Source organism: Hordeum vulgare, chromosome 4H, assembly GCF_904849725.1.
Source record: "Hordeum vulgare subsp. vulgare chromosome 4H, MorexV3_pseudomolecules_assembly, whole genome shotgun sequence".
Lineage (NCBI taxonomy): Eukaryota > Viridiplantae > Streptophyta > Magnoliopsida > Poales > Poaceae > Hordeum > Hordeum vulgare.
The window spans coordinates 259184073-259196791 of NC_058521.1; the positions used below are offsets into that span (position 1 = coordinate 259184073).

Below are 12719 nucleotides of genomic sequence, written 5' to 3' on the forward strand. Positions count from 1 at the left end.
ATTGCACCTATCGAGATGGAATTTATTGATGTTACTATCCAACTTGCCAATAGAGATACTATCTGCCCTGTGGGAATTGTTAGAGATGTTGAAGTCTTGTGTGGTAAAACTAAGTATCCTACTGGTTTTCTCGTTCTTGCTACCACACAAGATAGCTTTTGTCCCGTCATATTTGGTAGACCTTTTCTCAATATTGTTAATGCTCAGATTAATTGTGAGAAGCAAACTGTTACTGTTGGCTTTGAAGGTGTGTCACATGAATTCAATTTTTCCAAGTTTGGTAGACAACCTCATGAAAAAGAATTGTCTAGTAAGGATGAAATCGTTGCTCTAGCTTCTATTGATGTGCCTCCTACTGATCCTTTGGAGCAATACTTGCTTGAACATGAAAATGATATGCATATGGATGAAAGGAATGAGATAGATAGAGTTATCTTTGAACAACATCATATCCTTAAGAATAATTTGCATGTTGAATTACTTGGAGATCCACCTCCGCCAAAGGGTGATCCTGTGTTTGAGCTTAAACAATTACCTGATACTCTTAAGTATGCTTATCTTGATGAAAAACAGATATATCCTATTATTATTAGTCCTAACCTTTCAGAGCATGAAGAAAAGAAATTATTGAAAACTCTGAGGAAGCACCGTGTTGCTATTGCATATACTCTTGATGATCTTAAGGGCATTAGTCCCACTCTATGCCAGCATAAAATTAAAACCGATCCTGATTCCAAACCAGTTGCCGATCATCAACGGAGATTAAATCCTAAGATGAAAGAGGTGGTAAGAAAAGAAATACTAAACCTCCTGGAAGCAGGTATTATCTATCCTGTTGCTCATAGTCATTGGGTAAGTCCGGTGCATTGCGTCCCTAAGAAGGGAGGTATTACCGTTGTCCCTAATGATAAAGATGAATTGATCCCACGGAGAATTGTTACTTGCTATAGGATGGTAATTGATTTTAGGAAATTAAATAAAGCCACTAAGAAAGATCATTACCCTTTGCCTTTTATTGACCAAATGCTAGAAAGATTGTCTAAACACACACACTTTTTCTTTCTAGATGGTTATTCTGGTTTCTCCCAAATACGTGTTGCATAATCTGATCAGGAGAAAACCACTTTTACTCGCCCTTTCGGTACCTTTGCTTATAGATGTATGCCTTTTGGTTTATGTAATGCACCTGCTACCTTTCAAAGATGTATGATGGCTATATTCTTTGACTTCTGTGAAAAGATTGTTGAGGTTTTCATGGATGATTTTTCCGTTTACAGATCTTCTTTTGATGATTGCTTGAGCAATCTTGATCGAGTTTTGCAGAGATGTAAATATACCAACCTTGTCTTGAATTGGGAGAAGTGCCACTTTATGGTTAATGAAGGCATCATCTTAGGACATAAAATTTGTGAAAGAGGTATTGAAGTCGATAAGGCTAAAGTTGATGCGATCGAGAAGGTTTCTATAGAAGGTTCATTAAGGACTTCTCTAAGATTAAAGGTATAAGAAGTTTCCTTGGTCATGCTAGTTTCTATAGAAGGTTCATTAAGGACTTCTCTAAGATTTCTAGGCCTCTTACCAATCTCTTGCAAAAAGATATTTTATTTGTTTTTGATGATGACTGTGAGGAAGCATTTGAAATACTTAAGAAGGCCTTGATAACTGCACCTATTGTTCAACCACCTGATTGGAACCTACCTTTTGAAATTGTGTGTGATGCTAGTGATTTTGGTGTTGGTGTTGTTCTAGGACAAAGAGTTGATAAGAAATTAAATGTTATTCACTATGCTAGTAAAACTCTAGACAGTGCCCAAAGAAACTATGCTACTACTGAAAAAGAATTTTTAGCAGTCGTGTTTGCATGTGATAAGTTCAGATCTTATATTGTTGATTCCAAAGTTACTATTCACACTGATCATGTTGCTATTAAGTATCTCATGGAAAAGAAAGATGCTAAACCTAGACTTATCAGATGGGTTCTCTTGCTACAAGAATTTGATTTGCATGTTGTTGATAGGAAGGGTGCTGAGAACCCCGTAGGAGATAACTTGTCTAGGTTGGAGAATGTTCTCGATGACCCACAACCTATCGATGATAGCTTTCCTGGTGAACAATTGAATGTCATCAATGCTTCACGTAGTACACCTTGGTATGCTTATTATGCAAATTATATGGTTGCTCAATATATGCCACCTAGTTTCACATACCAACAAAAGAAAAAAATTCTTCTTTGATTTGAGACATTACTTTTGGGATGATCCTCACCTTTATAAAGAAGGAGTAGATGGTGTTATTAGACGTTGTGTACCTGAGCATGAACAGGGACAGATCCTATAGAAGTGTCACTCCGAGGCTTACGGAGGACACCATGCGGGAGATAGAACTGCACACAAGGTATTGCAATCCGGTTTTTATTGGCCTACTCTCTTCAAGGATGCTCGTAAGTTTGTCTTGTCTTGTGATGAATGTCAATGAATAGGTAATATCAGTAAACATCAGGAAATTCCGATGAATTATTCACTTGTCATTGAACCATTTGATGTTTGGGGTTTTGATTATATGGGACCTTTTCCAAAGTCTAATGGGTATACTCATGTTCTAGTTGTTGTTGATTACGTTACTAAGTGGGTAGAAGCTATCCCAACTAGTAGTGTTGATCATAAGACCTCTATTAAGATGCTTAAAGAAGTTATTTTCCCTAGATTTGGAGTCCCTAGATATTTAATAACTGATGGTGGTTCACATTTTATTCATGGTGCTTTCCGTAAAACGCTTAACAAGTATGATGTCAACTATAGAATTGCATCTCCTTATCATCCTCAGTCCAGTGGTCAACTAGAGTTAAGTAATAGAGAAATTAAACTAATTCTGTAAAAGACTGTTAATAGGTCTAGAAAGAATTTGTCTAAAAAACTTGATAATCCACTGTGGGCTTATAGAACCGCTTATAAGAATCCCATGGGCATGTCTCCGTACAAAATGGTTTACGGTAAAGCATGTCATTTACCTCTTGAACTAGAGCATAAGGCTTATTGGGCAATCAAAGAGCTCAACTTTGATTTCAAACTTGCCGGTGAGAAGAGGTTATTTGATATTAGCTCACTTGATGAATGGAGAACTCAGGCATATGAAAATGCCAAGTTGTTTAAAGAAAATGGTAAGAGATGGCATGATAAAAGGATACAAAAATGTGAGTTCAATGTAGGTGATTATGTCTTGCTATAAAATTCTCGTTTAAGATTTTTTGCACGCAAGCTTCTCTCTAAATGGGAAGGTCCTTACATTGTTGAGCAAGTATATCATTCCGGTGCCATAAAGATCAACAATGCGGAAGGTAATTTTCCGAGAGTTGTAAATGGGCAAAGAATCAAGCATTATATCTCAGGTACTCCCATAAATGTTGAAAGCAATATTATTAATACCATAACTCCGGAGGAGTACATAAGGGATATTTACCAGCTTGTTTCAGACTCCAAGAACGAAGAGGTATGTGATACGGTAAGTAAACTGACTCCAAAACATTCCAGCATGCTTAGTGGTAATTAAAAAGAAAACCCAAAAAGATTTCCCATTCTTATTTTGCTTGTTGGGAGCTTTCCCGTGTAAATAGTTTTCTTTTTCTTTGGGTCGAGGTAGAAGACCATGATTAAAATGATTAGTGGCTCTCATATGCATTATTGGTTATCTATCAGAGAGCCCGTATTACTTTGTCTTCTCCTCTGAATTTGCTTGAAGATTCCATCTTAGTCCAATGCACGAACACTCTTATTATTATTCACATCATTCGGTCGTGCAAGTGAAAGGCAATAATGATGATATATGATGAAGTGACTGAGCCTGGAAAAGCTGGTATGAACTCGACCTATTTTATTTTTGTAAATATGACTAGCTCATCGTTCCTAATTCAGCATTGTTATGAGATAAACATGTTTGCAATGACAACTTAGAGATCATAGTTTCTGATGCCATGATTAATTAGCTAGGAGCTTATAATGGTTTGTCTTGGATGCCAACATGAATTTCAAGATGATTATGATGTAGTATGATAGGATGGTATCCTCCTTTGAATGATTCAAGTGGCTTGACTTGGCACATGTTCACGCATGTAGTTGAAACAAAATCAACATAGCCTCTACGATATTCATGTTTATGGTGATTTATATCCTACTCATGCTTGCACTCAACATTGGTTAATTTCAATGCATATTGATGACTGTCGTCGCTCTCTAGTTGGTCGCTTCCCAATCTTTTGCTAGCCTTCACTTGTACTAAGAGGTTATACTGCTTGTGCATACACTTCCATAAACCCAAAGTTGTTCCATATGAGTCCACCATACCTACCTATATGCAGCATCTACCTGCCATTCCAAGTAAATTTGCATGTGCCACTCTCTAAATTTTCAAATATTAATCTGTTTTGTATGCTCGAACCGCTCATGTGGTGACAAGGGGCGGTCAGTATCTTCCATGCTAGGCGTGTTATCCTCGATACGTGTTTATTCACTATCACTCACGAGAAAGGGGTCGGTAATCGGAATGCCCAGTTCCATGCTCAAATCAAATCAAAAATATAATTGCAAACAAAACTCCCCCTGGATTGTTGTTGGTATGGACGACACCCGAGGATTCGGCTAGTCGTGGAGTGTGATTGATCGGTGGTGGGGGAGTCAAAACTTTACTATTCTGTTTGGGAACCGCCTATAATATGTGTAGCATGGAAGATGGTGAAAACTCTTGGTCATCGCGTTGACAATGAAAGCATGCCACTCAAAATTATTTATCTCTATTTTAAAAGCTTGAGCTCTGGCACCTCTGCAAATCAATGCTTCCCTCTGCGAAGGACCTATCTATTTACATTACTGTTGAGTCATCCTCTTCTTATAAAAGGCACCAATTAGAGAGCACCTCCGTCATTTTTATGCTTTGCTATTAATTGATATTGAGTATGACTGTGACTGGATCTTCTTTGCCATGAATTATAATGTTCAGTCAGCCCTTGGTCTTTGAAGGTGCCCTGCATTTATGTTTTGCGGTCTCAGAAAGGGCTAGCGAGATACCATATGTTCATATTGTATCATGATTGTTTTTATTGAAGTGTTGACGTTTGAAACTTATTATTATTACTCGCTAGTTGATTATGCCATATATGAGTACACCTTGAGACCTAAATGTTATTGCTTATGTGGTTAGCTTATGATATTGCTGAAAATCCAAATATGAGTTAGACATAATTACAACAAGATCAAACAGAGTTCGTAAAAGTTTTTCTTTTGTCTCTTTCAGTTTGTCAATTGAATTGCTTGAGGACAAGCAAGGCTTTAATCTTGGGGGAGTTGATACTTCTCCATCGTATCTACTTTTCCAAACTCTTTTGCCCTTGTTTTGGACTCTAATTTGCATGATTTGAGTGGAACTAATCCGGACTGACGTTGTTTTCACCAGAATTGCCATGGTGTTGTTTTTGTGTAGAAATAAAAGTTCTCAGAATGACCTGGAAACTTATGAGCATTTTTTGTGGAATATATAAAAAATACTGGCGCAAGAATTACCAGAAGACACGGAGCCATGAGCCCACAATCCCAGGAGGCGCGGCCCCCTAGGCCGCGCCTGGCAGGCTTGTGGGGCCCACGTGGCTCCGCAGCCTCCAACTCCAACTCTATGTAGTCTCTTTCGTCCGAGAAAAAATCAGGGGAGAGCTATCGGGAAGAAACGCCGCCGCCACGAGGCGGAACTTGAGCAAAACCAATCTAGAGCTCCGACAGGGCCGTCCTGCCGGGGAAACTTCCCTCCCTGAGGGGGAAATCGTCGCCATCGTCATCACCAACACTCCTCTCATCGGAGGGGACTCATCTCCATCAACATCTTCATCAGCACCATCTCATCTCCACACCCTAGTTCATCTCTTGTAACCAATCTCCGTCTCGCGACTCCGATTGGTACTTGTAAGGTTGCTAGTAGTGTTAATTACTCTTTGTAGTTGATGCCAGTTGGATTACTCGGTGGAAGATCATATGTTCAGATCCTTAATGCTATTCAATACCTCTCTGATCATGAACATAATTATGCTTTGTGAGTAGTCACTTTTGTTCCTGAGGACATGGGATAAGTCTTGCTATAAGTAGTCATGTGAATTTGGTATTCATTCGATATTTTGATGCGTTGTATGTTGTCTTTCCTCTAGTGGTGTTATGTGAACGTCGACTACATAACACTTCACCATTATTTGGGCCTAGAGGAAGGCATTGGGAAGTAATAAGTATATGATGGGTTGCTAGAGTGACAGAATGTGTTGCTTCGTAAGGGGCTGATTTGGATCCACTAGTTTAATGCTATGGTTAGACTTAGTCTTAATTCTTCTTTCTTAGTTGCGGATGCTTGTGAGAGGGGTTAATCATAAGTGGGATGTTTGTCCAAGTAAGGACAGCACCCAAGCACCGGTCCACCCACGTATCAAAATATCAAAGTAGCGAACGCGAATCATATGAACATGATGAAAACTAGCTTGACAGAAATTCCCATGCGTCCTCGGGAGCGCTTTACCTCACATAAGAGTTCGTCCAGGCTTGTCCCTTGCTACAAAAGTGATTGGGCCATCTTGCTGCACCTTTGTTACTATTGTTACTTGCTACCCGCTACGAATTATCTTATCACACAACTATATGTTACCGATAATTTCAGTGCTTGCAGAGAATACCTTGCTGAAAACCACTTGTCATTTCCTTATGCTCCTCGTTGGGTTCGACACTCTTACTTATCGAAAGGACAACGATAGATCCCCTACACTTGTGGGTCATCAGACATCAATCCAGTCCAAGGGGAAGTGGTCAGTAGACAATTGACTGAATGGTGTATCCCTATCATTGTTGGCATTACTCCAAAGCTTCTTGATGTTATGAGTTATCTGCTGAAACTAACGCACTTGAGATTCATCACTTGGTCCATAATACGAGTCCAGAAGCTGGAACCTTTCGTTCTTCAGGTCAAGAAATATAGAAACCCAATCCCCAACAACACACATGTGAGCAGGAACGAAAGGTGAGTAAAAAGTAGGTAAAATAACCTAGAGCAAGATAAACACACACAAAATCATCGAAACTGATATTAATATAAATAGCACCAAAAAAACGAGAGCATCAACATTCTATTGCTTACAAAATCATGAGCATGCATGCTATCGGGACGTGTCCCATTGAAAAACTTTCTCTCACGGGAATAAAATTGCCCTCTCAAAATCTTGTCCTAAGAAACAGATAACAACAAAACAAAACATAAGGTGCAATAAAAAGAGATACATATAAATATAATGAGAACAACAAGTAAAAACTAATTTGGAAAACAAAAAGAGAAAAGAGAAAACTGTAGGGTTAACTTACACAAACATAATACGACAAGATAAGCTTGTCTGACCCCTCGTATTTGCAGCATAGACAATAAAGGGCAACCTCGGTGTCACTAGATCGAAGCATTCCATGAGGACCAAAAGATGATTCGACATCTTCAACAATAGATTCACACTCATTGTTTCGGAACATAATCTTTGATCTAAAAGCAAAAAAATGACATCAAATGTGGATTCGTTCAACTCTGAAGCTCCCCTTATTATAAAGTGTGCTTTCATAACTAATAAAGCATACATATGTAAGAAGTCAAGAAGTTCAGCTATAAAATTTCATTCAGTTCATAAGTTAGATGCCCTTGTTATATTCAAAGTGTGCTTTAACAACTAATAGAGCGTACATACATAAGAAGTCAAGAAATTCAACTATAAAACCTTAGGCAGTTCATAAGTTAGATTCCCTTATTATATTCAAAGTGTGCTTTAATAACTAATAGAGCGTACATACGGAAGAAGTCAAGAAGTTCACCTATAAAACCTCAGGCAGTTCAAAAGTTAGATGCCTTGAAATTATAAAAAGGCTGGACTCACCTCTTAGTATGATGATTCCTAAGCTTAGTTACACTGAAATACAAGTCATCAACCTTCTTCTTGACAGCCGCAATCTCACTATCTGCGCAACAAACAATAGAATAAGAGCAACATATAAAACATAATTAAAATACATACAAGGAAACAAAGACTGAATATACACAGGAATTATGGTTGAATATACACATGATTTAGTAAAGAATGGTGGGGGTGCTCGGTTGAACTTCCGTGAAAAGTGTCCAAATGGGGCTTGCGGTATACTGTTTGAAAGCTATGGACACCCTGGAACGGCCTAGGTTGAATTTTTATCAAAATGTTCACACTTTAAGAGTAGTTTCGAAAACCGTTTTTGTTCATACAAAAAAATTTGAACCGTATTTTTGATCCTATTTCTAAATCGTTTATTGGAATGAGGCAAATGAGATGGCGTCGGATAGCTGCTGTAAATCCCCTCATTTCATAAGTTCAAAGGTTTTCCAAATTCCCTACGATTAAAGAGAAATTTAAAAAATGGCAGAATTTCTGAAACCGAACAACCGGGTTCGTATTTTGGGGTTATTTTGAGAACGGCTAGTCTGATCGACGCAAGTGATATGGCGTTTGAAAGCTAATGAAAATGCACAATTTTTCATATAAAAAGTTTCTTCCAACTATTAACGGTTTCAAAGTAATTTAGAAAATGGAAAAAGTTGTATCGGGTTCGTATTTTCGGTTTAATTTCTCAATGGTTTTTCGGAATGGAGCAAATGATATGACATTAGAAAGCTTGAGAAAATACGAAACTTTATCGGAATGGGGGAAAATAATATACCATTCAAAAGCTACGGAAAATGCAAAACTTTTCATGTAGATAGTTTAGTGTGATTACTGGTCATTTTTAAGCAATCTCGAAAACATCGAGATCATGTGTTTTGCCTTTTTCACGAAACACATCCTTCGAAAATGCACCGCGTGAAGAAGTTGACCTTCTCGCCATATCCACTTGAACTTACTGTGTTTTCCACGTGCTGTTTTTTGCTCGTAACACTCCATCGAGTCACCCTGGTAATATTCTCCAAATGGGGCATGCGATATACTATTTCAAAGCAATGACAGCCTCGTAATAGCCTAGATTTAATTTTCCTCAAAATATTCATGGTTTAAAAGCAGTTTTGAAAACCATTTTTGTTCATACAAAAAACGTGAATCGTAATTTAAACCGTTTGTCGTAATGAGGCAAATAAGATGGCGTTGAATAGCTGTTGCAAATCCCATCATTTCATAAGTTGAAAGCTTTTCCAAATTTCATACGTTTAAAGAGGAAATTCAAAAATGGTGAAATTTCTGAAACCGAACATCTGGGTTCGTATTTCGGGGTTAATTTGAAAACGGCTAGTCCGATCGACGCAAATGATACAGAGTTGGAAAGCTTATGGAAATTCCAGTTTTTCATATAAAAAGTTTCTTCTAGTTATGAATGGTTTGAAAGTAACTTAGAAAACGGCAGAAATTGTCCTAGTTCGTATTTTCCCGTTAATTTCTTAATGGTTTTTTGGAATGGAACAATTGATACGGCGTTGGAAATCTTGAACAAACGCAAAACTTGTTTATGTATTGTTTTTTTCAATTCCTTACAGTTTTATGTCTGTTTTAAAAATGGCAAAAAACGTTTTTGGCCGTAGTTTTTACAAACTTTATCGGAATGAGGCAAATGATATACCTTTCAAAAGCTATGAAAAATGCGAGTCTTTTTATGTAGATGGTTTGCTCTAATTCCTAGCCATTTTCAAGTAGTTCCAAAAACAACGAGATCATGTGTTTTGCCTTTTTCGTGAAACATATTCTTCGAAAATGCACTGCGTAAAGAACTTGACCTTCTCAGTTTTGTCTACTCGAACTTCACTCTGTTATTCACGTGTTCTTTTTTGCTCGTAACACTCCATCCATTCACCGGATTTGAGCAAGTGATATACCGACGAAGAGCTTCTGTAAACATGCAACTTTTCCATGTTGAATATTCTTTTCATACTCGCGACGGTTTAAAAGATTTTCATCCGACATTCATACAGTGTAGTAGTTGAACTTTCCACTGATTTCATGTTGAATTTATGTCGCGTATTTTCGTTTTTAATTTCTCACCCATTCGTCGGCGTTACGCAAATGATATTCCTTTTGTACAAACCTCTCTCAAGTTAATTTTTTTAACTCTCTCCAACCGAGGTCTTGAACTTATAGCAACAAAAAATTTGGAACTTGCCTTTTTATTCATTTTTATCATATTAAACGCGCACCATGTAGTACGTGAACTTTTTGTTTTTTTTAATTTGAATTTTTTATTCTCATTTTGTAATCGAATTGCTGCCAAATAATAACCGAACTTCTTTGTGGATTGAGAGAATTATTTCAAAACACCAAAAACAATTTCTTTTTTTTTGAAGATGGAAATACAAGGTGAATCTATTTCGCAAGGGTTTTTTGACTACCCCGAGCAGAGCACGTGAACTTCTTTCAATAAACCTTTTAAGCTTTTATTTTTATATTCTTTTATTCTCTCCTGAAATGCATTCCTTGTATTTCTTGAACTTCTCATTGTTTTCACTATAAACTTCTGTCGCTTTTTTGTATATATCGAATTACACGTAATTGAAGGTCGCACGTAATTTTTTTTGCCATTTTACAACATGTAATTGAAGGTCAAATGTCCCGCAATATAGATTTTGAACCGTGCACGGAGGGGCACTTGAACTTCTTCCAACAAAACTTCTAGCATAAGTCTTTGTAGAATCTTCCTTTTTATTCTTTTTTCTTATATGAAACACACTCTATGTAGTTGTTGAATCGCTGATTGTTTTCCATTTGAACTTCTAAAAGACTAATTGATATGACGGTTAGAATCCATAGAAAAGGCACAACTATACGTCTTGACAAGTTGTTGATTTTGTTTGTTTTTCGAACATGTAAATGAGCAATGGACTTTCTTGCACAAGCTATTTTGAACTTGTCCGGGGGCAGCACGCAAACTTCTATTAACAAACTCTCTATTGATAGACACATAAGGGAGAGAGAGATCAGTGTGCATAAAGTGGATAGCAATTTCGAACTTTCCCTCGCCGAACACTTGAACATCTAGCAATGAATGTTTTTCGTTTTATGAGTTGGCGTTAAAAATGCCAAAATTGGTTGATAAACAGAGAAGTTCAAGAACAATAAGTCGTCCGTCGTGATCCCAAATCAAAATCAAGTCCGGATTCAATTTTTTTACAAATATTGAACTACTATATTTTTATAGTTTGGACTTCTTTGCTTATTTCTTTTAGTAACTAAAAAATTCTAGTTTTGTAATAAATATTGAATGGCTCTGTTATTTTAATATGAACTTTGGGGTATTTTTCCAATCATGAGTTTTCTTATAAACTTCTTTGAACTCCTCTGCTTTTTTATTCTGAACTTCACTGTATATTCTTTACATTACTAATGGGAACACTTTGAGTTTCGTAACAAACACAGAACAACTTTGATTTTTTAATATGAAATTCTAGATTAATTGAGAAACATGGTAAATCCTTTTCTTATAAGCTTTTGAATTGTCGTGTAATTTATTTCTGAATTTCCTTTTTTTTTGGGTTATTTTTCCCCTGAGTTACACAAGTTTATACCGTGGATTTCTCACATTCTCCCTAGTGATCGCCAATTTTTTTCACTTTTTCTCTGGACAGCCCGCCTCCCTAAGTCTCAACTTCTAAAGAAACGCCCTCGAATTATGAGAGGTCTTTACATGTGTTCTCTAAACTTTTTGCCTAATTGTTTTTATTCTTTGAGTTCCTCTGGTGGTTCTTTATGAACTTCTATACCTATATGTCACGGATGTTCTTTGGGTTTTTCAACCTTTTTTGCTTACGTTTTTAAACCGTAGGAATACTGTTATTTTTTGTCGATTTTCATGGGTTTCCATACTGGAACGTGCATGGGCTGTCCTATCAACTACTCCCTCCGTTTTTAAATATAAGATCTTTTAGAGATTGTACTATAAACTACATACGGATGTACATAAACATATTTTAAAATATAGATTCACTCATTTTGTTCGGTATGTAGTCTCCTAGTGAAATACCTAAAATGTCTTATATTTTGGAACGGAGGGAGTAGTAGATTTTTGTAAACCTTACACCGAGTGTCTTTTATGAACTTCAGTTTTTCACGAATGCCTCATGTTTTGGGAACTCCTCGGTCTTTTACATTTTTTAATTTTTCCAGCCTTTTACATTTCTGATTTTTTTTTCCAGTGACACTAATACATGAACTTCACTGACTTCGTTGAGGTGCTGCACTATAGTATGGACCTTTTCATTTCATAACATTTTAATTTTTATAATATGCACTTCCTTGAAATTTGATATCTCAAACACCAAGTCGTGGATGCCTGAACCATACTTCTTAAATCAACACATCAATAACTATCTACTTTAACATTCTGACAAACAATAGTAGCTATTTCTCAAAAGTAGTGTTTCTATATGGTTCGTTTATACGCAGATCTTTTAGCTACTGAAGATTTCAGAAATGAGATCAAAGGAAGCAGTCAGATGTAATCGTGAATAGCCATCATCAACTAAACTTGAACTGCAGTTTTTCTTCAGAAAGCGTGCAGACGGCCGCAGGGTGCGTGATCCAGCATGCGCACGCGCGGTGACCTTTGCAGATGGTTGCAGGAACAAGGTAGGTGGCTGGGAGTAGCGGGTCGTGGCACTGGAGCTTCGGGTGTGTGCTGTCCCAGTTGAGAGTGACCGGCCGCGGGAGGCGCAGTTGACCTGGA

At 37.2% G+C, this 12719-nt stretch overlaps 1 pseudogene; it reads left to right on the plus strand.

Moving 5' to 3' along the window:
* LOC123450437 overlaps window positions 1-12495 on the plus strand; it is a 77591-nt pseudogene extending 65096 nt beyond the window's left edge.
* The last annotated feature ends 224 nt before the right edge of the window (window positions 12496-12719 follow it).